Genomic DNA, 26,287 nt, shown 5'->3' on the forward strand with positions numbered 1-26,287 from the left:
AACTGCTGAATGAGGCAGCTCCTACTGACTCTATCACTGCCCTTGTTTTTCCGGCTGGCTTCTCTGCCCTTCGCCCCAATGCTGAGGATCCTGCCAGTTTCTCCACCCTGAGTTAATTACAGTTCTAAAAGTTCATAACCTGCAATGAGAAACCTGGTGGCTTCCCAAAGCGCTAGGACTACAATTCCCAGAAAGGCTTACGTGGTGCCCCCCTGGCGTCAATTTCGGGTCCCTCCCTCCCCTCACCTCCAGAGTGAGGTGGGGCCAAAGTGTGTGGGCGGGGCCAAAGACGTCCTCCAATGGGCCTCTCCGCGGGCTAAGGGGGCGGGGAAATTGTCCAAGGAGCTGGGCAGCTGCGGTGGACGGTGTCACTGAGCCGCGCCAGCTGGGCCGGTTGCAGCCGTGCTCCTCTTGCGTCCCTTCTCCAGGCCTCGCTCCTTCACCCAGCCTCCGGTCGACCCCTTTTCCACGTCCCCGGTGGACGCAGCCCTCCGCAGCCTCCACGCCCATGGCCACTAGCCTGAGGAGGCCGTCTTTCACCACCGGTTCTTCCTCTCCTCCGGACGCGGACGACGAGGGCGTGCGCGGCACTTGGGAAGATGCTTCTCTGTGCAAGCGGTACCTGCCCGGCGCGGGGTTAGGGGTCGGCTTCCCCTGGGTGCTGGGGCCTAGGTGAGAGGCGGGCCTGTGTCTGAGGAATGCGCTTTTACGCCAAAAGGTACCCCTTAACTTGTGGGACATCTGTGAACCCCTGCTCGGAGCAGGGACTCATGTACTTAACTAATAATATCTAATTTTGGTTGTGTGCCTGGCACAGTACAAGCCTGGGGATGTTTGACTGAGCTAAGGCACTGAACAAGGTAGACGTGGACTTGGTCTGGAAACATATTCGAAACAAGTAGTAACTGCAGCCTTGATGTGTTAGGAGGAGAAGCGCAGGTGCTTTCTGTTTTATAAGTTAACATTCCTCTGGGACTTGTCCTGATCCCCTCCTGCTCCTGAAACTCAGGCTAGTTAAGGGGGGAAATGATCTGTCCAGGGCCACATGTTTGCGTGCAGAGCCTGTATTCTTCAGAGCTCTTGGCTTTGCTGAGGGAGTCTACAATCAGCAATCAGGAGTGTAGTGAAGGCTGGGGGCGGGGTGCAGGGGGTACGTGGTGAGCGGGGGGGGGGGGGTGTCATGGACCTGAAAGCATGAAAAAGAAAGCATGAAGCTTGACTGCTCTCCACTCATTCAGTCATTCAACAACAATTCAGAGTTTAATTAGTTCCAGGCCCTTCCTTTTGGTGAGTTGGTGGTGTTTTGTGGAGGACCCATAAGGAGCAGGTTTGAGGTGGTGTCTGAACTCACTCCAGTTGGAAAACAGGAAGCACGTAATTACCCAGGAGGTAACATAGTTACAGTTTTGTGGCGAGTGCTGAGAAAAACAGCGAGCTCTTCAAATTTGTAATTCAGAGGATAATGTTTGAGCTGAGAAGAGAAGACGTAAAGAAAGAAATGATGGGGAGTTCCCGTCGTGGCTCAGTGGTTAACGAATCCGACTAGGAATCATGAGGTTGTGGGTTCAATCCCTGGCCTTGCTCAGTGGGTTAACGATCCGGCGTTGCCGTGAGCTGTGGTGTAAGTTGCAGACACTGCTGGGATCCTGCGTTGCTGCGCCTCTGGCGTAGGCTGGCGGCTACAGCTCTGATTGGACCCCTAGCCTGGGAACCTCCATGTGCCGAGGGAGCGGCCCAAGAAATGGCAAAAGGACAAAAAAAAAAAAAAAAAGAAATGAGGGAAGAAAGAAAAGAAAGGAGAGTGAAAAAAAATAAGGATGTAGGAGGGTGTGCTGGCAGAGCAAGGAAGGTGTGTGGACTGGAAGGTGTGTGAACTGTTAGAGCAACTGAATGAATTTCCTGGAAGCTGGGGCCACATGGGACTGCCGTTTTTCTTGGTAATATTGGTTTATTTAATATTATTTGTTGGTAGAGTTCCCTGGTGGTGCAGTGGGTTAAGACTATGGCATTGTCACTGCAGTGGTCCGAGTCACTGCTGTGTCACGGGTTTGATCCCTGGCTTGAGAGTTCCCACATGCTGCTGACTGGGCCAAGAAAGAAAGAAAAAAAAATTGTTGGTAACATTTTTGGCTATGTTGCTTACTTTAAAAAAGAGCAAGTTAGGTATAAAATAATTCAGACTCAAAAGTACAGAGAAATAGCATAACGAGGGCCTGCCTTTCCTGGACTCTCTGTTGGATAGTTTTTATAACTTCAGCTCTTCTCTGCCTCTGTTTCCAATGCACATGTGTCCTCGGACTTCTAAACATTGAAGGGAAGTTTGGGTTCGGAACTGCGGAGAATCTGGTTCTCAGCCTAACTGCCCATCAGCATAGCCTGTGGGACTTTGAAAAGAAACGCAGATGCTCAGGGCCTCCTCTAGATCCACTGAGAATCTTCTGAAATAGGTTCTGGGGCCATCAAAACCGGACACGTTTGCCACCTGGATGCATTTCATCCAAGCTTTGTTTGCACTGGGTTTTCTCTTATCTAAACAAAACATGCAAAGAGGTGGTGAGAATCCTTAAGTTAATGACTTCAGCCGTTTTCCAGGGCCCAGTGACTGTCGAGTTCTGTGGTACTTCTGCATCTTCATGGTAACACATTAAACCCTTGAGTCTCGTCCCAGAGTCATCCTGTTAGCGAAGGATTCCTTGCAGAACAGTAGGCGTGTTAATTCTCTTTCTGCCTCTGTTTCTACATCTCTAAAATGGCTATGATGGGGGTTCCCTGGTGGCCTAGCTGTTAAGGATCTGGAGTTGTCACTGCTGTGGCGCAGGTTTGAGCCCCAGCCTGGGAATGTCTGCATACCACAGGTGTGGACAAAATAACATAACATAAAATAAAATAAAACAAAGCAGAGATAATAATGGTAACCTACCCTTTGCATGTGCGTATCAAATGAGATAATCCATGCAAAGGTTAGCACAGGATCTGGCACTAAGGGAAGACTTCAATAAATTCTTTTTTTTTTTTTTTTAATCTTTTTGTCTTTTTTTTTTTTTGTTGTTGTTGTTGTTGTTGTTGTTGTTGTTGTTGCTATTTCTTGGGCCGCTCCCGAGGCATATGGAGGTTCCCAGGCTAGGGGTCGAATCGGAGGCTGTAGCCACCGGCCTACACCAGAGCCACAGCAACGCGGGATCCGAGCCGCGTCTGCAACCTACACCACAGCTCACGGCAACGCCGGATCGTTAACCCACTGAGCAAGGGCAGGGACCGACCCCGCAACCTCATGGTTCCTAGTCGGATTCGTTAACCACTGCGCCACGACGGGAACTCCTCAATAAATTCTTATTGCTAGTTTTTTAAGATAATTAGTTAATTATTTTTGGTTGCCCTGTGGCACACATGGAGTTCCTGAGCCTAGGATCAGATCTGATAGTTGTGACCCCAGCTTCAGTAACACCAGTTCCTTTAACACACTGTGTGTGGGGTTGGGGATTAAACCTGCCTCCTAGAACTGTAGAGATGTCGCTGATCCCACTGCACCACAGCGGGAACTCCTCTTGTTGCTGGTTTTGATTTTCCTGCAGCCTGAATATCATTTGTGTGACGTTACTGAAATAGCTGCGAGTCAGGCTGGTTCCTGCCACCCTGAGTTTCAGCTGTGTAAGATTGCTACAATCAGGTTTAAAAAGCCAGTTAGCTCCTGAGTTAGTTCTGTTATTTCTGCATTAATTGGCTCCCTCATTTGGGAAAGAGCCTTTCTGAGAAAGATATGTGCCCTTATCTGTCCCAGACAGTAGTTGTGAGATTAAATGTGGAGCAATTCCAACAGTGCTTGGCACATAGTAGGTGTTCAGAATTGGTCGTTGTTATCATCCCCACCCCCACTGTCACCAAGTTGTCATCACCATCATCTCCGTCATCCCTCCTACAGTCCAATGGTTGGAACTCTCCTGATTGGAGGTACTAGGTTTCTGTGTGCTAATTCCAGTAGATTGAGCAGGTCTCTATAGAGCACGTGCCATGGTAGGTCACTCCCCCTCTGCCCACTCCTTCTCTCTATATCTTCCCCAAGATGCTGTGCCCCTAAGTCAGCTTCCCACTCTTTTTGTTTCCCCTTGACTGTGCCCACCCCACCCCTGCCGCCTCCCCTGTGTCCTCTGAAATGACCCGTCCTTGGTCACCAGCCGCTTCTGTTGGCTCAGCCTCTCCTTAGCCTTTCCCTCCTGCTCTTTGCCTTGACCCCTGCCCTTCCCCGGATCTCCTTCTCTTGATGCCCGCTCGGGTCATGCCTCTGCTTTCTCATACCCTGGGCATCTCAGGATCAGCAGGGTCCCAGGTGGTGCCCTCAGTGCTCTTTGGTCCCTCACCCCATTTCTCTGAGACCCATGTCCCCAGCATCCTCTGCCCCGTGTTCCTGTTTTCTGCCTGCTGCTGGTCGTTCGTCTCATTCATTGAAGACTTGGGCTCCTGGCCCTCAGGCCTTCCTCTCTGGCTCAGTTCTTGCCATCATGCTGTGGGCTTCCTAGTGTGTGAGAACCCAGCCTACACACGGGACACTCCTTTGCTTGGTCAGCTCTTCTCATTCACCTCTGTCACCATTCCATCCATGACACCCTGGATTTCCAGCCTGAAGCTGCACCCCCCCCACCTCACAAGTGAGTGCAGTGCAGGGCCCTCCAACCCCAGTCTCTCCTTACCAGCTTGCTTCATCTGTTCTCTCTGCTCTGCCCTCAGTATCCCTCTCCTCAGGACCTCCTTGGTTTTCTCCAGCCTGTAGATGCTTCCTCTCAGCTGTTACCTCTCAGCTGAGCTTGGAGTTCCTAGTCCATCCTTCAGTAATTCTCTTGACCCTGCCCTTAGGTCCCTTGCCCCTCCTCCTGGTAAAGCCCCAAACCCTGGTTGAACCGAACTATCCATTGTCACCCTGAATGCTGGTGGTGGCAATGGCACAGCAGGGCAGCTCAGCACTACCCTGAATTGGTCAGCCAGCCACAATGGACACTTTCAGGGCCAGCTCCTTCCAGTATAACCCTCTGGTCAACTCACTCTCCCCTTCTCCAGGAGACTTTTCCTGGAGAATGTTTTCTACTTTCCTCAAACTTCTTTTTTATTTTTTTGGACTTTTTAGGGCTGCACCTGTGCCATATGGAGTTTCAAAGGCTAGGGGTCGAATTGGAGCTGTAGCTGCCAGCCTACACCACAACCCGCAGCAACACAGGATCTGAGCCATGTCTTTGACCTACACCACAGCTCACGGCAATGCCGGATCCTTAACCCACTGAGCGAGGCCAGGGATCAAACCTGCATCCTCATGGATACTAGTGGGGTTTTTTTTAACCACTGAGCCACGTCGGGAACTCCATTTCCTCAAACTTCTGAGTGAGTCCACCCTCCCTTCATCTTCAAGATCGCAGGGGTAATGGTCTGGGTATTACATAACCTGCAGAAATGAAAGCCTTCAGATCGGCACTCCATTAACTCCCCTCCAAGAACCTTCACCCTTCTTTCTGCTGTCTGAGCTGTCAGTGTCCTCCAGCAAAGACCACAAGAAATGCACTTGTTTTTAAAGGTGTTAATTACCTATTTTAATGGAGAAGAACTCGCCTCATGGGGGACTTTGGAGCCTCTCGGTAAAGGATGTTAGAACGTCCAGGATTTGGGCTTTGGTGGGATGATTTGGGGGCGGGTTCGAGGAGGCAGGGGTGGGCTCTGGATTGGGTGCTGACAGGAGGAGGGACACTCCCTGATTGGATAGCTCCATAGTTCCTAGAGGAAGGTGTGACCTGAGTCATGCATGCCATCATTCATAAGGAAGCCACAGTCGCTCATAGCCATCAGAGAGGAATGTTTAATATTCTGTGTCTGGCATGATGACCTTGTTTTCAGCTGTTTAGGGGAAATTACGAAGTGGTCCTGTTTTGTCCCACTTTATCGCTATCGTAGTGTGCTTCGTCCAGGCTGTCCTGCAAGATTGCAAGAGCAGGACAGTGTGGCCTCTGTCAGTGCCAGGCAGCCTCTGATAGCATGAAGCCTGGCTCACAGTACCAGGCTAGCTCCCTGGGGTCAGTGCTACCTTTCTTTATAAAAAATTCTGTTTCACAGGGGAGGAGGTGGGACAGTGAAAGCTGCAGAGACGTGTCCTCTCTTGGCTTGGTGATGACTTTCAGTTACTCCTTCAGTGACTCTATCTGCAGTCTTGCTTGATGGCTGGCATTTTCCATGGCCCTGGAGGACAGAAGGAGCTTGTCCTCCAAGCTGGTGGCTTTCATTCTTAGTTTAGCTGCTCTACCTTCTGCAACCAAAGCTTGGCATTTATAGGACTCTTCAGATTGGAAAGCCAGCGCTGCAGAGATTACACAACCTCTCCAGCTCCTCCTTTAAACATAATTCTTTGTCATGTCAATGTTGGACCTGGCTCTGGAGGGCCCAGTTTTCCATTTCTTTCTGTTTCAATGCCAACATCACTTCATTTCTCTCCTGTTGACACAGGCCTGTCTTCTCTTGTATGGATGTCAGGGCATTTAAAAGCTGACTTAATTCCTCTGTGTTGCTTTGCTCTTTCTCTTTCGGCAGATGCTCCAAAGCAGGAGCCTTCTCCTTGATTGTGACATTCTCCAGTTCTTTCTCTCTCTGCATCATAGGAAGCTGTGTATTGGTTTCCTCTAATGATTGATTTTCAGTTTTCTCTCCCCTGTGTGTTTCTACTAGCTTTTCAATATTCTCTTTTAGTTTACACATGTCCACTTCAACACCCCCAGGCCAAGTGACAGCAACTCAGGATCCAAGCCATGTCTGAGACCTACACCACAGCTCATGGGGATGTGGGATATATAACCCACTGAGCAAGGGCAGGGATCAGAGCCACATTTTCACAGATACTAGTCAGGTTTGTAACCTGCTGAGCTACAACAGTAACTCCCTCCAGGTCACATCTTAAGTGAACTTTTGAATCTGGATTCATGTCTCTCTCTTATAGCTGTATTTTAATGACTCTATAATCATTGCTCAATTTGACAGTGATAGTTGACGTTCTTCCTTGTCTTGACTTAATAATGCGTTTTCTTCCTCTAAACCTTGGAGTCATTTTTGAAGTTTCAGCTTCTCTTCAATAAGATCATTGTTCAGATTTAAGCTGCTCAGTCTCATGACTTCATTGTCAGCATCAGACCCTGCTTGTGGCTGTTCCAGTAGTTCTTGCAATGATGGTCTCTGTGGAGGAACTATTTCTTGTGTCGTACGGTATCACTCTGTTTCCTAATTGAAATTTTCAGTGTCTCATTCCCTAATTTGAAGATGGACTGAGGGTCTTCAGCTTCCTTTGTCTTGGATTCAGGTACATCTTCAGGTCCCTGGTCTTCTCCCTTCCTCAGCACAGCTTTTGCAACATTAGAGATGTGGCCTGTGAGAGAGGCCACACTACTACCCACCTGCCCCAGGGACCTGCTGAAGCCATCGCTGTGGGTCACAGAACTGACCTGGTCTGCTCCATGCGAAGCATCTGATACAGTCAGTGTCACAAGATGTCCCCACACTGCTGCCAGCTCGAGGCTAAGAATCCAAACACAATGAGGGGTTTCTAGGCAATGTGAGCCAGGAAGGCCTGCTTGGCACTGCCCAGGCCTAGCCTGGGACCTAACAAAAGTTCTGTCTCTGGTGACCTGTTCCCACCCTTGCCCCCCGCCCCCCAGTGGGCTCTTCCCCACACCTTTCCAGCACCCCTCACCCCCCGGGTGATTTTCCCAGTGCCACTCAGATTCCAAGGCCACCATCACGGCCACACTGAAGGTGCCATCTCTGAGTGTTTGTAGAAACTACACCCTGCCTTTGCTTTTTTTAATTTTTGATTTTTTTAGAAAAAATTAATTACAAATGTTGTTTTAGTTTCAGATGTATGGAACAGTGATTCAGTTATCTATAAATACTCTTTTTCAGATTATTTTTCTTACAGGTTATTCCAAAACACTGAGTACTGTTCCCTGTGCTGTGTGGGTAGGTCCATGTCGGTTGTCTATTTTACATAGAGTACCATGAATATGTTAATCCGACACACATTGCCTTTCACGTTTTCACTAAATGGTATCACACAGCTTGTGTACTGTTCCCACAGCTTGTGAGCCTCATGCACAATTTTTTTTTTCTAAATTGAGGTAAAATGCGCGTTGTGGCCCTCATCCCTCTAAAGAGCACAATCTGTGCATTTTGACAACGGTCTACACCTGCGCATAAGTGTGACCCTGATAGAGACTGTGGCTGTTTCCATCATCCCGAAGCTCCTTCCCAGTTCTCCGCCTCGGCCCTCCTCCCCCACTGCGTCCTACTCGGGTGTCTCATCCGGCGGATGAGTTTTGGCGGTTTGGACCCATATTGTCCCAAGGGTCTGAGGCTTTAACAAATATGGTTGAACTAATGTCCATCCAGTTCGCACTAGATCGCACTGGTGGTGTGGGCCCAGCTATGGGAAAGCGAGGTTTGGAGAGAGTAAATGGTGTGATTCATCCTGGTACTAGAATTCTGGCCTTGACAGTTGACTCTGTGTGAAAATCTGTATGGTGAGATGCTGCGACTATTACCCCAGGTGTTAAGGGTGTGGCAGTTACACACTTAAAGTCAAAAGTGTTTTTATCGGGGCACCTGTTCTTTTACTGGTGTTAATTTCTTAGATTTATTTGTATTTTTTCCCCCACTTAAATGATGGTAAAGGACTAGGAAGGAAAAATGGAGGCAGGACAGAGCCTAGAATTGTTATTGGGCAGAAGCAGACTCTTGGTGGGCATCTCAGTCTGGCTTCTGGATGTATTTGGGTCAAAACAAAGACTTGATGTGGAGTCTGGAGTTTGTAGATGCAAACTATTCCATTTAGAGTGGATAAGCAATGAGGTCCTACTGCACAGCACAGGGATCTGTGTCCAATCTCTTGGGATAGAATATGATGAAAGATAATCTGAGAAAAAGAATATATATATATATATGACTGGGTCACTTTGCTGTACAGCAGAAATTGGCACAACACTGTAAACCAACTAAACTTGAATTAAAACAAGAAAAAAAATAAAAAATAAAACCCCCCCACAGAGGCTCAAAAGCACACTCTAATGAATGAAGTTATCTGTGTGAATGGCTTGCCTGGAGTGTGTACTATCAGTTTGCAGAGTTCTAGGTGGTATCTTGCCATGAAGTATTCTCTTTGCAGAATAAGGACCTTGTGAATAGCCCCACAGGGAGGTTCTGTGGGGTGGATAGAGGGGAGAATTATGAATGGCTAGAAGGAGAAAGTCCACAAGATGCAATTTGTTTACAATGAGTGGATGTGTCTGGTTCAGAGGTTGGTTTGCTTACCACAGGGGCAAGGCTCAGGGGGTGGTCGGTCTCCTGATATGAGGGTCCCAGAGAAGAGCATTAGGAGGGCGCCTTTTGTCCCCCTGCCTTTGGTTGATTCACCCATGCACAGACACTTGCTGGGTCCAAACTCTGTATCCTTGTGCAAGGTATTTGATAGGTTCCCAGGGGGGATGGTGACCGAACTCCCCCCGCCCCCCAGCATATGGCAGTTCGAGTTGGGCAGTGAGAAACAGTGGCCTGCAGAAACCAACTGCCTGCATAGATGAATCACCTGCAAAGATGAAGTGCCCTCTGTAGCTCAATTCCTGGTGCAACCATTGCTAGGTCATAGGACTCGATCCTCTCCCCCTCCCCTGCATTGTGGTCTTTCTCGCCTTCTTTTTCACTCTTCTTGCCATAAATTCCCACCACAGATTCCGGCCAGAGATCCTTTATAAACCTAACGTCTCCTCTCAGTCGCTGCTGGCACCATGTTGAGCTCAGCCCCTCCGTTTCAGATGCCTTAATAACTTTCTCTTGCTCTGCCGACTTGGCCTTGCGTGTTCCCCCTCAGCACCATTTGGTGCCAAAACCTGTGAGGGAGTGGTGAGGGGACAGGAAGCTGCTCAGCATCGCCCCAAACCCCCGGGTTTGCAACCTGGAAAGCAGCAGGTTCTGGGCTCACCTCCGGATCCCTCCCCGATTTGGGTCCCTGACTTAGGCTCTTCCCACCAAAACCCTGGAGCCCAGACTTTCCATGACCGACTCGGCATTTGACACGGGCCTTTTATTTCTCAGGTGAGGGACTGCCACCTTTCCCAGGCCTTCTGTCGGCACAGCCACTGGGTCCCGGTTCCCCTGATCTGGGGACCCCCACATCGGAGCGCAACCCCGCTCTCTTCTCAGCTCCCCTCCCCAGACCTTGGGGGCGCAGAGCCTGAGTAGTGGCCCTCCCAGATGCAGACTCCCTCCTTTCCCTCCATCCCCGCTTAGTCCTCTCTTTCCTTCTCATCATGGGGACCCCTGCCTCCCCGCCTCCAGGGACATGCCTCTTGATGCCTCTTAGCAAATTCAGATACCCTCAGACTCACAGGAGACATTGGGTCCCAGCATCTTACATTCTTTGTGATGCTGCCTGGACACAATGTACATTAAATAACAACTCCCAGTAGCATGAAAATGGCACTTTTGAGCTTACTATCTTGCAGGACCTCAATACCTTTTGTCGCCATAATAGCAAGTGGTCTGAAGGTCCCTACATTCAGGCCTTTTGTAGTCTCTGTTCCCAGGTCGCCCTCTGCTTATCTGGCTTAGCTGTTCACACCCTCCTCCTTCCGGCTGAAGATTCACAACCAAATCCCTCTGCGTGTGCTGTCTCCTCCTCGGATCCTGCAGCCCCTCCCCGTCCCCCGTGTAACCCTCTCTGAGCCTTCAGCTCTCCTACCCGCTCACAATCGCCCTCTCCTCTGCTCCTCCTGATCCAGACCCTGACCCCTCTCTCCCCTCCTCCTACACGGTCCCAGACCCATCCTCCTGCCTCCAAAGACACCTCCAACCAGCTCCGTTAGGCTCTTTATGGGACGTTGCAGGAGCAGGTTGGATTATCCGGGTCCGTGTCCCTTTCTCTTCGTCTGCTGTCTCTGAAATGGAGAACGATTAGGCTCCTTTTCCTCTGACCCCTCCGCCTACATCAAGGAATTCCAGTATCTCGCTCAGTCCTGTGACCTTACCTGGCAGGACATCTCTGTTATCCTCCACCCTCTCCCTCCAGGAAAAGGGTCTGGATAGCAGCTCAGGCCCACGCTGACTACCTCCACCAGCAAGATAACCACCAGCCAGTTGGAGCAGTAGCTGTCCCTAGACGGGATCCACTCTGGGACTATCAGGTAGATTTCACAGCTGGTGACTGTGAAAAAGTAGAGGAAATTAGTCAAGTCTCAGACAAAAACCCTGCCCTCTTTTTTTCCTCACTTAACGGAGGCTCCCAAAACTATAGGCTCCCTCACAAAAACAACCACCCCAAGGTGCCCCCAGGCCCTTGTCCACAGTGTGGCAAGAGAGGCCACTGCCTGGTCCACTGGGACCACCGCCTCAGGGGAGGGCCAATTCCCTCCCTACAGAGAGACTGGAAACATTGAACCGCAACCTGCTGAGCCACATTAATGGGGGTGCCCCCACCCCAGGGGCCCCACACCCCCACACCTATCGCTCCATCAGAGCCCAGGGTAAACTCTGCTGGGGCAGGTATTGACACGGGGGCCACTTAACTCGGCACAGCCCGAATTGACAGGCTCCATGCACCCCTCTCAAGTCTCCATTGTGGAGGGTTGACGGCCTGATCTCCAAACCCTTAACACCCCCTCTACATGGCACCTCATCAGGAACACCCTTCAGCCATTTCTTTCCTGCAACGACCCAGGTGCCCAACCCCGATTCTCAGCAGAGATATTCTCTAAATTCAGAGCCTCCCTTACCCTTCTCACTCCATCTCTGTGGCTGACCCTCCACCTCTTTCTTACTCATCCAGAACCTGATAAGCTGCCTCTAACCTGCCTGCATTGTTTTGCCCAAGGTATGGGATACCTCCACCCCGTCTAGAGCCCAGCATCACTCTCACATTCAAATAAATTTAGGAGTTCCCGTCCTGGCGCAGTGGTTAACAAATCCGACTGGGAACCATGAGGTTGTGGGTTTGGTTCCTGCCCTTGCTCAGTGGGTTGGGGATCTGGCGTTGCCGTGAGCTGTGGTGTAGGTCGCAGATGCGGCTCGGATCCCACGTTGCTGTGGCCCTGGTGTAGACTGGTGGCTACGGCTCCGATTAGACCCCTAGCCTGGGAACCTCCATATGCCGTGGGAGCGGCCCAAGAAATGGCAAAAAGACCAAAAAAAAAAAAAAAATTAAAGACCCGTCCACATGCCCCTGTCAACCCAGTGTGCTCCCCTGAGGGAAGTTGCTAATGGAGACCTAGGCACTCTCAGGGTGCATGTCCCTTTCCCCGTGTCTGCTCCACACTAATCTGAACCCCAGTACCAGTGACATACATGCCATCCTTGCAATCCATTTTATAAGCCAGGCTTTCCCTGACAGACAAAACTACAAAAATTAGAACAGGGCCCTCGAATTCCATTCCTGGTCTCACTTGATAGGGCCTTTAATGTCTCAGGGAAGACACTTCTAAATGTTAAGGGATATTATTTTCTGGCCTTAAAGAAACAAAGTCATCCCAGGAGATATCTTCCTGTGCTTTGCTTTGCTTTTTTAATATATTTTTTTTCTGCTGCACGTATAGCAAGCAGAAGTTCCCTGGCCAGGGATTGAGCCTGCACCACAGCAATGACAACATCAGATCCTTAACCCCCTGAGCCATCAGGGAACTCCCTGCCAGTGCCTTTGAGGTGCAAATATTCTACCTGGTCATCTGGAATCCTTATCTTCACCATCTTTTGAAATGCAAACTTTAGGAAAAGGGGTACAGGTTGGAGGTTGAACTCTCAGAGGCAAACAGAGAACTTGTCCTTTCATAAATGTTAGTAAAAGGATGTTTAGCCATCTAGAGAGGTCACCTTAATTAGTTCCATCTTCCAGAAACCCAATTTGAATCCCATCTCCTTTGTAACTGATGGGTTTTACACAGTTGTACCTTGTTCATGGCTGAAACTTCAGAATAGGAACTATGAGGTCTCTGTTTTGTGTGCTCATAAGGTGTGTGTGTGTGTGTGGCATTGCCAAAATTGATTCATTAAAGAGCTCTATTTAATTTCCTTAAAGGAAGTGAAGGGCTTACATGAATTCCCAAAATATGTAAGGTAAATGGCCAGAATTAATTTCAGGTTCACATGGACTGGGGAATAGTCAGTATTAAATTAATATCTAGTGTTAAAGTTTATTGATGTAATTAATCTAGACACCATGTCTTTAGAGTCATCAGCATTAAACATAATAACTTATCGTACCCAGGTTTAATAGAAGTCAAATGAGTTACTGAGAGACCAGTTGCTAAACAGAAATCAAAGTCATTTAGGATGATTACTATCTTCAGTGCCACCCTGAGATGTTCTAAGAAAGCTTTTATTTGTAAAAATTATAACACACAGTCCATGGTTGCTTTAGAAAAGCAGGATGTGTGTTTTCAGTAAAGAAGGAATGAGAAAAAGAATTGCATTTTATTAAGGGAAAAGAAAGTCTGTCTTATAGCTTGAATGGAAAATTAGCAGTCAGACTAATGTGGATACAGAAATTGATGGAAGGTTTTGTGGGAAGTGGACACGGAAAGGAATTTTGTGCACAGTCAGGGCTAAGTTTAGAATTAAGTTTAATTGAGTAAATATTGAAAAATAAGCTAGTGCAAAACTTGAATTTGGATTTGGTCTCTCTGCTAAAAGGTTTTCTTGGAGTTCCCATTGTGGCTCAGCGGTTAACGAACCCGACTAGTATCCATGAGGACTCGGATTTGATCCCTGGCCCCAATCAGTGGGTTATGGATCCGGCGTTGTCATGAGCTGTGGTGTAGGTCGCAGATGCAGCTCGGATCCAGCATTGCTGTGGCTGTGGTGTAGGCTAGCAGCTGCAGCTCCGATTTGACCCCTAGCCTGGGAACCTCCACATGCTGGGGGCATGGCCCTAAAAAGACAAAAAAAAAAAAAAAGAAAAGAAAAAGGTTTTCTTAAAATGCTACTTTTGATAAAAGATTATGGGATTTCTTTGACTTGAAATTTGTATTTGTTTTTGAAACCTTTTGTTCCTTTGGTTGAATGAATAAGGATTGTTTAACAATAATCTACAATCAGTTTGATCAAGTGTTTTTTTGTTTGTTTGTTTTTGTCTTTTTGCCTTTTCTGGGGCTGCTCCCACGCATATGGAGATTCCCAGGCTAGGGGTCTAATCAGAGCTGTAGCCACCGGCCTACGCCAGAGCCACAGCAATGCCAGATCTGAGCCGCGTCTGCAACCTACACCACAGCTCATGGCAACACAGGATCCTTAACCCACTGAGCAAGGCCAGGGATCAAACCCACAACCTCATGGTTCCTAGTCGGGCTCGTTAACTACTGCTCCACCATGGGAACTCCTATCAGGTGTTTTTAAACTTTATATTTTTCTTTTTTTTCTTTTTTCTTTTTTTTTTTTTTTTTTTGTCTTTTTGCCTTTTTGTAGGGCCACTCCCATGGCATATGGATATTCCCAGGCTAGGGGTTAAATTGGAGCTGTAGCTGCAGGCCTGTGCAGCAGTGTGGGATCTGAGCTGCATCTGCAACCTACAGAACAGCTCATGGCAACGCTGGATCCTTAACCCACTGAGCAAGGCCAGGGATCAAACCTGCAACCTCATGGTTCCTAATCAGATTCGTTAACCACTGAGCCATGATGGGAACTCCCCAAAACTTAAAATTTTAATTCAGTTTCTTCTGACCTCCAGCTAACTTTGGGGTGCTTCAGGAGGGCCCTGAAGCATCTCAGAAAAGGTATTGAACTAGGATTATTTGGCAGATTAAATGACAGGGGACACATTATCAAATAAAAGGTAAAAACAATGAAATCTCTAAAGATTGTCACATGTGGATAACTCTGCTTCTACAAAGAGTTAACCCCCCACTGTTAGACTTTTTCCATCCTGATGCCCTCGTAGCATGGCTACAGTCTGCTTCTAAATCAGAGAAATTCAGAAACAATGGCTGTGAACTAAACAGTCGGGGCTCTGGGAAATCTGAGATGGCCACTTGCTTCTTCCCAGAACCTTGGAAAAACAAGTAATGAATAAGAATTGATTAGAGGAGTTCCCGTCGTGGCGCAGTGGTTAACGAATCTGACTAAGAACCATGAGGTTGCGGGTTCGGTCCCTGCCCTTGCTCAGTGGGTTAACGATCCGGCGTTGCCGCAAGCTGTGGTGTAGGTTGCAGACGCGGCTCGGATCCCGCGTTGCTGTGGCTCTGGTGTAGGCCGGTGGGTACAGCTCCGATTGGACCCCTAGCCTGGGAACCTCCATCTGCGCGGGAGCGGCCCAAGAAATAGCAACAATAACAACAACAACAACAACAACAAAAAGACAAAAGACAAAAAAAAAAAAAAAAAAAAGAATTGATTAGAAAGTGTGTTTTCCAGAGTTCCCCTTGTGGCGCAGAGGAAACGAATCTGACTAGTATCCATGAGAATGTGGGCTTGATCCCTGGCCTCACTATGAGCTTCAGTGTAGGCTGCAGATGTGGTTTGGATCCCATGTTGCTGTGGCTGTGGCATAGGCCAGCAGCTACAGCTCCGATTCAACCCCTAGCCTCGAAACTTCCATATGCCACGGGTGCGGCCCTAAAAACCAAAAAAAAAAGAAAAAAAAGAGAAAGAAAACGTGTTTTCCATTTGGGGTATACTTTCTACAATGCCAACCTGGCTATATTTGGTTAAAATGAGGGTAATTTTAAAGAAAAAGATTGTTTTGATTCACATTCTAATTTTATTTTCCAAGGTTAGTGTTACCATGTAAACATATCTCCCAAGTAGATCTTTGCTGCTAGGTTACATTAATGTAAAGTTTAACTGAATTATTAATATTCTAAGCTTGTTTCTGATGCTGATTGTTGTAATCTGCCTTTAGGTGACTATCAGATATCCCATGATGACCAGGGGACTATACATTCTGGAAAAAGTGTATTTAAAGGGCTGTCTCCAGGCACCTATCTGAAGAAAACCATGACTCAAAAAAATACGTGTACCCCAGTGTTCACCACAGCACTATATACAATAGCCAAGACATGGAAGCAATCTCAGTATCCACCGATGGATGAGTGGATAAAGAAGATGTGGTACATATACACAATGGAATATTATTCAGCTGTTAAAAAATGAAATCATGGCACTTGTAGCAACATGGATGGACCTAGAAATTATCATGCGTTGTGAATTTAGATGGGGAGGCACAAACATCACATGCTATCACTTATGTGGAATCTTAAAAAAGGATGCAGTGAACTTACTTGCAGAATAGAAATGGATTCATAGACTTCGACAAACTTAGGGGGAGCTCGTTTGATGGGGATGTGGGTTCAATCCCTGGCCTTCCTCAGTGGACTGGGATCCGACGTTGCTGTGAGCTGTGGGGTAGGTCACAGATGTGGCTCAGATCTGCCATTCTGTGGATGTGGCATAGGCTGGCAGCTGCAGCTCCTATTCGACCCCTAGCCTAGTAACTTCCATGTGCCATGGGGGAGGCCCTAAAGAGACAAAAAAAATAAATTAATTAAACTTGTGGTTACCAAAGGAGACAGGCTGGGGGTGGGGGTGCAGACTTGGGGTTGGGGATGGAAATATTCTAAAAATTAGGTTCTGATGATGGTTGTACAACTGTAAGTATAATAAAATTCACTGAGGTAAAAAATAAACAAGGACCATCAGTAGGGAGTAGATTCAATAAAATAGAATTTCCTTGGGAAAAGTAATATAATGCCATCAGAACTAATAAAGTAGACTTGATATGCTGACATGAAAGATAGCCATGATTTACTAGGAGGTAAAAAGAGCAAGTCACACAACAGCCTGTATAAATTATTCACCTTGTTAAAATTACATGTAAACCTATATTTATATATAGAAGTATAGATTCATTCATTCAACAAATGTTAAGCTACCACATATATTCAAAGTGTATATAAATTCAACAACAATCTATTGAACTATTTATGTGCCAGGCTTTGAATTATATTCATGTGCATATTTTATCATGTGATACCTTTCCCTGTTCATCTGTAGTGGAAAATACTCTGAACATAGTTATCTTGGGTTGGGGGGATTATGGAAGGTCTCCACTGTCACCTTCATGTATTTCTACAATGAGAGTTCAAGGTCATGTCCTAGCAAAGCAGTAGCATGTTCATTACAGATAATCACTTTGACACAATGTTAACCAAATATATAGGAACTTAGGGTAGCAAAACTGTAGAGAAAGCAAATAGGGCAGCACATGGAAAAGCCTGAAGAGGTTCTAGCGACAATTTCTATGAGAGAAATGAAGGGGGAGCTGTTCTTTTCTGTGGACAGTGTATTGGGAACCTGATCACAAGGAGGAGGACTGAAGCCCTGGGGTTGTGCAAAAAAGGAGGATCAGCTGACTTCCTCTGATGGGTGCTGTGTTGTCTGCATTGACCATCCAAGAAGGCTGTCCTCTCCGAGCAGTTTGTTGTTGTTTTTCCTGCCCCATGGCATGTGGAGTTCCCAAGCCAGGGATCAGATCTGAGCCTCAGTTGTGATCTATGCTGCAGCTGCAGCAACGCCAGTCTTAACCCAATATGCCAGGCTGAGGATCAAACCTGTATCCCGGAGATGCAGAGACACCATCAATCCACTGGGGCAGTCCTGTTGTGCCACAGCAGAAACTCCTCTGAGCATGTTTTCTGACCCGAATTATTATTATTTTTGTTTTTGTCTTTTGTCTTTTTTGGTTGTTCCACATTGCGACCAACACCTGATATTATTAAACTTAGTGGCTGCATGAGTATCTCCTTGTGGCTTTAGTTTCCACTTTACTGGTTTTGTTTTTGTTTTTTGTTTTTTTGGTTTTTTTTTTTTTTTGTCTTTTTGCTATTTCTTGGGCTGTTCCCGCGGCATATGGAAGTTCCCAGGCTAAGGGTCCAATCGGAACTGTAGCTGCCGGCCTACGCCAGAGCCGCAGCAATGTGGGATCTGAGCCGCGTCTGCAACCTACACCACAGCTCACGGCAATGCCGGATCCTTAACCCACTGAGCAAGGGCAGGGACCAAACCCGCAACCTCATGGCTCCTAGTCGGATTCGTTAACCACTGCGCCACAATGGGAACTCCACTGACCTGAATTATTAATAAGGCTCTTGAATTTCTCTGTCAGAGAAATTGAAAACAGTGGAAGATTCTGGGAGAGTTTTGCATAATTTGAAGGGCTAAGACATGCGGAAAGGGTTGTAAAAACATTCACAACCAAAACTTGAGGGGAAAACTTGATTGCAGGGACCAGGAAGGTGACAGAGCTGGTGAAGGCATGACCCCTCCAAACGAGGTAGCCTGCTCTAATACAGCCATGTAGGAGCTAGAGCTGATATTTCCAAGCAAAACCAGAAATCAAGACTTTCATGTGTGCAACTAGAGATTATCCTACTAAGTCAGAAAGAGAAGGACAAATACCATATGATATGACTTACATGTGGAATCCAAAAAATGGCACAAATAGGAGTTCCCACCATGGCTCAGTGGTTAACGAACCCGACTAGCATCCATGAGGATGCGGGTTCGATCCCTGGCCTCGGTCTGTAGGTTAAGGATCTGGCATTGCCCTGAGCTGTGGTGTAGGTCACAGGTGCAGTAGAGACCCCATGTTGCTGTGGCTCTGGCATAGGCCAGTGGCTACAGATCCGATTTGACCCCTTGCCTGGGAACCTTCATATGCCACCGGTGTGGCCCTAAAACACAAAAAGACCAAATATATATAAATGGCACAAATGAACCTATCTACAGAATAGAAACAGACTCACAGACAGAGAATAGACGGGTAGTTGCCAAGGGGGATGGGGAGGGAGTGGGATGGATTGGAAGTTTGGGGTTAGTAGATACGAACTATTACATTTAAAATAGATAAACAGTAAGGTCTTACTATACAGCATAGAGAACTATCCAGTCTTCTGGGATAGACTGTGATGGAAATACATATACATATATTTGTACGACTGAGTCGCTTTGCTAAACAGCAGAAATTGGCACAACATTGTGAATCGAGTATACATTAATTTAAAAAAGACTTTCATGAAATGCCTGTTTTTGAAAGGTTGGCAATTAACTTAAATTCTTTTTACAGAGGTTTAGGATTGGCGATCCCACTGTGGCGCAGTGGGTTAATGATCCAGCCTGTCTCTGTGGAGGCACCAGTTCAATCCACAACCCAGTGCAGTGGATTAAGGATCTGGCATTGCTGCAGCTGTGGCATAGGTCCCAAATGCAGCTTGGATTCCATCCATATGCTGCCAGTGTGGCTGAAAAAGAAAAAAAGAAAAGCAGGAGTTCCCGTCGTGGCGCAGTGGTCAACGAATCCGACTAGGAACCATGAGGTTGCAGGTTCGGTCCCTGCCCTTGCTCAGTGGGTTAACGATCCGGCGTTGCCGTGAGCTGTGGTGTAGGTTGCAGATGTGGCTCGGATCCTGCGTTGCTGTGGCTCTGGCGTAGGCTGGCAGCTACAGCTCCGATTTGACCCCTAGCCTGGGAACCTCCATATGCCTCGGGAGCGGCCCAAGAAATAGCAACAACAACAACAACAAAAGACAGACAAAAGACAAAAAAAAAAAAGAAAAAAAAATTTAGGATCGGAGCTCTACGGATGTCTAAGAAAAGTCATACCAAAAACTTAAATTCCTTCATAGTAACTGCAGTAGAAGTGAAAATATATTAGAAGGCTATGTGCATTTGGGCAAACACACACAGCATCTTTAAAAAGAAAAGGGGAAAAGAGCAACAATTGTTATCTAGCCCATGTTGTATTACTGAGGTTAAGGATACTTGCCCATCTGAAGTGTGACCTCTGAATGTAAGTCTAAAATGGGTTTTGACAGGAGAGGTTTCAATCTATGGGAAGCTGAGAAAAAGAAGAAAGGTGAGTCAAGTAACTCCTTTACTGCAAGAATGCAGACACTCACCTCAGTCACAGTCAGTGGATATCGGTACTGTTCAAAGAAAGCCACTCTGCAGGGACGTCTGTTTAATTACATTTGACCCTGAGCACGCACAGCAAAAGTCCAGGCTGAGGAAATAATCAGGTTAGGTCAGCCTAAGGTTTACCCTGAGATTCTGAAATCAAATCACAAGTTGATCATGAAATACTTAATTAGAAATAGCTGCAGACAGGCCAGTAAGAACACTCCAAATGTCCCAGTGGTTTTCAAGCCATCGCTAGTGTCTTGCCTCTTCTCAAACAAAACTTTTAAGATCACTTTTTTAAAAGATGCTAAAAAAAAAATTGACTCAAAGTTTTGTACATTATTGTACCTAAAGTTATGCACATTTTTGTGCAAGTACATTTTTTGGTCCCTAAAGTTGCATATGTTTTTGTGAAAACTTCCCCAGTCAAGAAAGTGCAAAAAATCAGAAATCAGAGAGCCAAGCTCAATATTCCATCAAGCTTACACAAAGGCCAATGCATTTTTCACCCAGGAAACCATCCCTGGCCTTAATGCAGGGCTTACCTGCTCTGCTTTCTCTCAGAGTCCTAAAAAGTTTAGTCTCCCCCTGTAGTTCATGGAGCATCAGAATTGCCATCTAGTATCTACAAAGCATATTTGATAAAGGATAGAATGTTATATTTGGAAAAAGTAAAAAGCTAATTTTCATAGGATAAACTAGAAAAAAAAAACAAAAGTTGAAAATCTCAAGTCTGTGAGAATTAAGACACCTCTAAAGGACAAGATGACACTTTGTGCTTATTTAAAATGTGAAATAGAAGAATTAGGATTTCATTGACATGACCGATATAAAAAGCAGGGAGGGACCGTAGGTCAAAGCCGTTGGGAAACTCCACCCCCTTTCTAGCCAGGTGACCTGAGGCAAATTAACTACACTTCTTTGAGCCTCAGTTTTCTCGTCTGTAGGAAGGGGCTAATGATAGCACTTGATCCAGGAGGGGGCTCTGAGGACTGAGTGAGACAGTGCAAGTGAGGCATGTGCCACAGGACTAGGCAAAGGAACACTCTCCACAAAGATTAGCAAATTCATCACATACAGCTTGGGAAACTCCTTGAAGACTGGACTTGGAACGCAGCCCCCCCCCCAATATCTCATATATAAGAACTAATTAACTTCAGCCACCCAGTGATTCATTCAAAAAAATATTTACCACACATTTACCAGGCACCTTTCTATACCCTGGAGATAAAGAAGAAAAATACACATAAAAATTCAGATTACTAAACTCCTATAGGGTTGGGGTTTTTTGTTTCATTTTTTGTTTTGTTTTGGCTTTTTAGGACACCACCTGCAGCATATGGAAGTTCCCAGGCTTGGGACTGAATTGGAGCTATAGCTCCCAGCCTATTGCCATAGCCACAGCAACATAGGATCCGAGACACGTCTTCAACCTACACCACAGCTCACAACAACAGAACCCCAACCCGCTGAGCAAGGCCAGGGATTGAACCTGCATCTTGTGGATACTAGTCAGATTCCTTTTCCACTGCACCACAAAGGGAACTCCCAGGTAATTTTTTTTAATGTTCAGAAAATGACATTGATGGATAGAAAGGTGACAAGGGAGGGTCTATTTCATTTCAAAGGGTGCAGGACACACTGCAAGGAGGGTCTAGGCCAGAAAGAGAGGAGGGCAGGAAAGGAAAGCAGTGCCTACAGTGAGGTCTCCTGCTTTCAGCCCTGCCGTCTGCCGGGAGCTGGTTCTGATGCCACTGGGCTCTGGCTTCTGGCCAAAGCCACATTTACTTGATGGTGTACAGCTTTCTCATGACTCTCACCGGGAAGTCTACTTCACAGTATTTACTTGCAGAAGATCCTCATCCTGAGAAAACACACACAGAAATCCTTATACAGTTATGTGTTACTCACACCTTTAGCCATCATCCTAGTGGACCAAGTACTAGCCCCTGATAACCAATGGGGGGACTTAAGGATTTTAAATCAGGGGAATGATATGGTTAGAAATATATTTTACCAGAGTTCCCATTATGGCTCAGTGGTAATGAATCCAACTAGTATCCATGAGGACTTGTGTTCGATCCCTGGCTTTGATCAGTGGGTCAAGGAGCCAGTGTTGCCATGAGCTGTGGTGTAGGTTGCAGATGAGGCTCCGATCTGGTGTGGCTGTGGCTGTGGTGTAGGCCAGCAGCTACAGCTCCGAGTTGTCCCCTAACCTGGGAACTTCCATATGCCCCAGGAGCAGCTCTAAAAAGACAAAAAGAAAAAGGTGCTTTCCCAAGTACTTCAGTCTCATCATAAAGACTGGATGGAGGGGGAAAGCAAGTGATGGAGTTATCCAGGTAGGCCGTGATGAGGAGCCTGAATCTGGCGAGTGGCCACTGGGAGGGAGGGGCTAAAAGCTGACTTGGAAGTAGGACTCAACAGAGTTTCCCAAAAAGGCAGAGTGATAAGAGTCAAGAAATCAATGTAGTGGATTGTGGATAAAATAGAAATAACAAATAGAAAGCATCCCATGGAATGAGGGTAAGTATTATCTTGTGATGCACCGATTTTTCCCATGATGGTGAACAGGGGGGTAGTAGAGAGCAGGCACACTGGGCCTGGGGAGACAGGGTTCGAATCCCAGCTCCACCACTTGTTTGCTGTGAGGCCTTAGGAAAGCCACAAATTCCCTGGGCCAGAATTTCCTCATTTGAAAAGGAGAGAAAGTGGTGACACCTCATGGGGTTGTGAGGATTAATGAGGAAATACAGGAGGGACATGCAGACTAGTGCCTGCCCTCAGCAAGCATCATGAGTATGCCTCTACCACTTACAGACACGAGTGCATAGATGTAGGTCCTGGCTGGGATGCACAGTGATTTTCTACTATGATTGCAGTTTAAACAAGTGTGAAACACTGAGACACACACACACATAGCCCTGCTTCCCCCTTCTGCTTTTCCTAGGTTAGTCATTGGCCACGCCCACATCTAGGCACCTGCTGGTCATGACAGAATTCTCCCATCTCCTCCCTGTCCAATCAGTCACTCAGCCTTGAATGTATGCACATTGTCAGATCCCTGTGTAATACACCTGAAACTAACACACTATGTCAAATCATATAATATTGCTTCTGTGTGGAATCTAAAAAAACTGAAGGGAGTTCCCGTCGTGGCGCAGTGGTTAACGAATCCGACTAGGAACCATAAGGTTGCGGGTTCAGTCCCTGCCCTTGCTCAGTGAGTTAAGGATCCGGCGTTGCCGTGAGCTCTGGTGTAGGTTGCAGATGTGGCTCGGATCCCGCGTTGCTGTGGCTCTGGCATAGGCTGGTGGCTACACCTCTGATTCGACCCCTAGCCTGGGAACCTCCATATGCGGGAGCGGCCCAAGAAATAGCAAAAAGACAAAAAAGTAAATAAATAAAAATTAAAAAATTAAAAAACTGAAGACCTGCTGTATATAGCACAAGGAACTATATTGAATATTTCGTAATAATGTATTTAAAAATCTCTCTCTATATAGATATGTACATACACACATACACACACCCCACACCTGAAACTAAACTACGCTGTGCTTACACCTGAAACTAAACTACGCTGCAAATCAATTACATTTCAATAAAAAGTTATATCACAAATATATTTCAAGTTTTTAAAAATTGTTCAGCCCCACTGCCTGTCCTCGAATGCATCCTTTCCTCCTCAGCTCCATCACCAGCTGTGAAGACTATGACAACACCCCTTTCTGCCTGCAGCAGCTCCTCACAGCTCTAACACTTAGCAAGATGCCCAGCAATCCACAACCCTACCAACCTAAGAAAGTCTACAACACCTTTCAAGAGATTTCACTCACCAAGGGATGGAGCCAGAGTTCCCATTGTGGCTCAGTGGTTAACGAATCCAACTAGGAACCATGAGGTTGTGGGTGTGATCCCTGGCCTTGCTCAGTGGATTAAGGATCCAGCCTTGCTGTGAGCTGTGGTGTAGGTCACAGACACGGCTCAGATCTGGCATTGTTGTGGCTCTGGCGTAGACCAGTGGCTCAGCTCCGGTTAGACCCCTAGCCTGGAAACCTCTATATGCCACAGGAGCAGCCCAAGAAATGGCAAAAAGACAAAGAAAAAAAAAAAGCAAACAAGGGATGGAGCCTTAGGAACAGTCTAAAACTTCAGGAGACCCCAAGGACCAAGAGAAGGACAGCACAGCATCCTACATCCTGGAGAGGACTTCTGACTATTTGAGGGGCCTGCCTGCGCCCTCACACACTTGCTCCTCATCAGAGCTCTGAGTGAGGGATCCCTGGGGAAGGAAGCTTCCAAAAGGCACCCCTGGAGCTGTTCAGAAGCAGACGTCCTCTTTGTCAGCCTTGAGAAAGGGGCAAAAAGGCTGTGGCAGCAATGCTTCAATGTTTGATTCCATGATACTCTCTGGCCCTTCTGACTCTCCACTGCCAAGTAGCTGGCAGGGCACATGAGGCAGGGAAGACAGCCAAGGCTGAGCACAGCCACCAGGGGGCAGCCAAAAGCAGCCACCAGGAAGGGTGGCCCTGAGACAAAGACACAATATGGTCCCTGGCTTCACATGCATCCAAACTGAGACTGCGTTCCCTCCACACCTGATCATTGGCTGCCCAGAAAGGTTATTCAAGAGACCCTGAGAACTGAGGCCCCTCAGAGAGTTTCACTCACCCTTTATTCTTTGCCCCATTCTTGCCTGCTGCCTGGAGATGGGTGTCCTAGACTGTCAGTCTAGGGCCCCTGAGATAAGATGGAATGAGCTCTCATGGCTGTGGTCCCTGAAAGCCTGTGGCTCACAGCTAAGCCTCTGCTGGTGTGGCTAGGGGGCCACCCCAGGGGGAAGGGGCACAAGGCAACAGGACCAATGGAAAGGACTTTCCCTGTCCTTTTACAGAGATAGAAAGCTCTAAGACAGGGCTTAGCAGACGTTCTGGAAAGAACCAGAAAGTAAAGCATTTTCACCTTTGCAGGCCAAGTGGTCTCTGTCAAAGCTCTCGGCCCTGCGGTCTGAGGGCTAAAGCTGCCATAGATAAGGTGTAAATAAGTGGGAGTGGCTGTGTTCCAATAAAACTTTATTTGCAAAAATAGGTGACGGGCCAGATGTGGCCTGTGCATCCTCTCCTCTAAAAGGTGAACTGCCGTAACATTTTTTACAAAAGAAAGACTTGAGATTTTTTTTAAATATTTCAGCTCCATATAATCATCAAACATGGAGTTCTAATGGCTCAGTAGGTTAAGGACCCAACCACTGTCCATGAGGATGGAGTTCGATCCATGGCCTCCCTCGGGAGGTAAACCGTCTGGCGTTGCCATGAGCTACAGGGTACATCTTGGATGTGGCTCAGATGTGACTTTGCTGTGGCTGTGATGCAGGCCAGCGCATAAGGCTCCAATTTGATTCCTGGGTGGGACCATAAAACAACCAAAAATAAATAAATAAATCACTTCCACAAAGGACTCTGAGGCCCTGTGCTATTCCCCTTCCTTGCCCAAGACAGGAAAACTTTTTCACGGAAGGGACATTTTGCCTCAATGGACCTTGCTCAGAAAATACCTCTTTCTTCCCTCATATCACAAATTCCTTTCTCAGGACCCTAAACATCAAATAACCTCACCTCATACATCATTGAGAAGACCTGCAACCATTCATTCACTCAGCAAACTCACTGGCCAGAGTTGGTCCAGATAACTTTGCTCAACCAAGAGTGTTGTGTCCAGGGTGGGGAGAGATTCAGAAATATTTGGCAAACATAACTAATAATTTACCAAAGTATTTCTCCTGGCTCTTAAGCACTTGTCATTTCATGTCCCTTAAGCAGGTCACAGTGGGGGAACCGGGGACAAAGACACAAAATGGCTGCAACCTGGGAAATGCTACAGGAGCCTAAACTCTTTCTATCCTAGTCTACACTCCCAGGAGTTGAGGCTGGAGTGTTCCAAGCCTGGGAGCTGAAGCCCGGATGACCACGGAAAGTCTCGTGTAACTGTGTGTAGAACCAGCCTGAGGACAAATGAGACATCACAGAAGGAACCTGGATCCCTAAGGCCATGTCACACCCCCTTGGGCTGGAGCCTTCTCTACCCCACTATGAATATGAGGTAACAGTGAGATAACAGAGGTCTTTAGCACTTAAGCCAAATCGAGTCAGTCTTCTGTTACAGCTTAAATCACCCTAAGTGATATCCTGAATAACACGCCCACTTCCATGGTGCTGGATAAGTAAGCTGAAACTTAAGAAGTGTGTGGGGTTTTTTTTTGGGGGGGGGGGAACATTTGATGCACCCAGTTAGGTTCTAAGCTCCCAGAAGCACATATTACATCTTTCTTTTCTTTATA

General features: G+C 47.0%; 2 long non-coding RNA genes across 10 annotated transcripts in view; one reads left to right on the forward strand and one right to left on the reverse strand.

Moving 5' to 3' along the window:
• Positions 1–318: 318 nt before the first annotated feature.
• Positions 319–17,788, forward strand: LOC146404493 (uncharacterized). Of its 2 annotated transcripts, none has more exons than XR_014840512.1 (2): positions 319–718; positions 15,893–17,788. It is a non-coding gene; the product is annotated as an uncharacterized LOC146404493 (long non-coding RNA). The 2 variants fall into 2 exon arrangements; XR_014840513.1 differs by having other exon boundaries at positions 319–672.
• LOC110258160 (uncharacterized) overlaps positions 5,549–26,287 on the reverse strand; it is a 30,428-nt gene continuing 9,689 nt past the window's right edge. For 3 of the 8 annotated variants that reach the window (XR_014840510.1, XR_014840507.1, XR_014840506.1), the window contains exons 2-3: positions 11,037–11,212; positions 5,549–7,536 (exon numbers count right to left, since the gene is read on the reverse strand). This is a non-coding gene — a long non-coding RNA (uncharacterized LOC110258160). Of the gene's footprint in view, positions 7,537–11,036; positions 11,213–16,271; positions 16,509–19,946; positions 20,051–20,492; positions 20,573–26,287 lie in introns of all 8 variants that reach the window. The other 5 variants (XR_014840511.1, XR_014840508.1, XR_014840505.1 and 2 more) reach the window with 3 other exon arrangements.

The sequence above is a fragment of the Sus scrofa genome, chromosome 3 (assembly GCF_054392235.1).
Source record: "Sus scrofa isolate SSC_HxYL_T2T_F1_AM1 chromosome 3, Sscrofa_HxYL_maternal_Yorkshire_Landrace_v2.0, whole genome shotgun sequence".
Lineage (NCBI taxonomy): Eukaryota > Metazoa > Chordata > Mammalia > Artiodactyla > Suidae > Sus > Sus scrofa.